The following is a 1,797-nucleotide window of genomic DNA, read 5'->3' as shown; positions in this document are numbered from 1 at the left end:
AAGCTCGTCGGCGGCCTCTTGCGCAGGCGCGTAGAGAGACATAGAGGAACGAAAAAATGAGGAGCCCTCCTCATGGTTTGATTAAGTCTACAGTGTTTCTCAACCTTGACAATTTTAAGGCATGTGGACTTCAACTCCCAGAATTCCACAGCCAGCAATGCTGGCTGTGGAATTTTGGGAGTTGAAGTCCACATGCCTTAACATTGTCAAGGTTGAGAAACACTGGATTAAGAGTTTGCTTTTTACTGCAGTTTCGGGTGTTGCAGTCAACGCGCGTGAAAGCTACAGCAAAGACAACAGTTGTCGGGAAATCGCAGCGTTACGGGCTGGGTAATTTTGTAGCGTAGGAAAGGGAAATGTTCTGTTTTTTTTCTGTGGGATCCCTTTAGTTTGATTTTGATAAAACTATAACGTACTGACTGGGGTAGCGAAGATGCCAAGGGGCTGTGTGAAAGTTATTCACGCTCTTAAAACACTTGTGCATCTGAATGCATATCGATTCCATGGCTTGTTTTTTGATAGCATGCCCTTTATATTGAACTGCATTGGAGATCTGTCGTGGAAAAGGTTGTCAATTAAAATACAGTACTGAGTTTTCAAAAACTTTGATTTTCAATAATTATTTAAAGCTCTTGGTTTAACCAGTTTACGTATTAGAACGAAGATTACATGTCAGAATTGGTGCACGCTGACTGACACCTACCTATCTTTCCATATGCTTACATGTGGGTTTAAAACAAACCTGGATTTCCAATATAAATATTAAAATTTAATGCTTAACAGTTTTATAGTACGTGCAAAATCTCTGAGGCTAAAATATTGTTTTTGTTCTACTCGGCAGGACAGGCTGCTGCCTAATGCCACACAGCTGCAATAATATTGGCATTCTTCATTTCTATTTTGGGCAGCTGTCGCATTTCTTTACAGAGTTAATCGCTCCAATTTTTTTTTCCTCCCCAAAAGATATTTAATGGGCAGATTAACACGAAGAAGCCATTTCTAAATCTCAGCTCAACTCATTTCACAGAGTTGTGGGAAAAATAGGAGAAAGGAGGACTGTTCGATTGTCTCCTTGGAGAGACAAACAGGAGGAAGGAAGAGAAATTTTGGTTGTCTCCTTGTACTTTTTTAAAAAAAATAAACCATGCTTTTTAAAGATGGATAACATATGATAACACTCCCCCCCCCTCTTGATGAAGTCCGACTATCAAAATAGTAATTCTACGGTGAGGAATGATTTGGAAGATCATTGGAAAATCACATGTTGCCAATCTTTGAATCAGCTAAAATAAAGCAATGGTATCAAAAGCAAAAAGGAAACCCACTTAATTTTTTCCTGTAAAATTAAAATACTTGTTTGCTAAAACGCTTCGCGGCTTCAGCTAGCGGAATCCAACAAAACCCCAGAGGAAGCTATAAAACTATAGTTTATAGTTAAGTTGATTATTGCATATTAGAGTTACAGTAAGTTTATACTTGTTTATATCACGAATGAGTTGTTTTGGTTAGACTTGGATTATTATGTGATTATTCCTGTACTCAGTTCTGGGAAGTCCGGGGGGGGAGGGGAGAAGGGGATTAGGAAATAAAAATTAAGGAGAGGAGAGAGAAAAGAGTAAAGGAGGGGAGAAGGAAGTAGGAAGGTTGGAGGAGAGAGTGGTGAAAGAGAAGAGGAGAGGAGAGGAAGAAGAGGGAAGTAGGGAAGAAAGAGAAGGAAGGGAGAAAGAAGGTAGAGAAGAAGGAGTGGGGATGCAGTGAAAGGGGAAATGGGCGAGCAACACCAAAAGTCATGTGCAT

Source organism: Protobothrops mucrosquamatus, unplaced genomic scaffold (assembly GCF_001527695.2).
Source record: "Protobothrops mucrosquamatus isolate PMUCROS unplaced genomic scaffold, P.Mucros_1.0 scaffold1077, whole genome shotgun sequence".
Lineage (NCBI taxonomy): Eukaryota > Metazoa > Chordata > Lepidosauria > Squamata > Viperidae > Protobothrops > Protobothrops mucrosquamatus.
Note: the sequence above shows the minus strand (reverse complement) of the source record.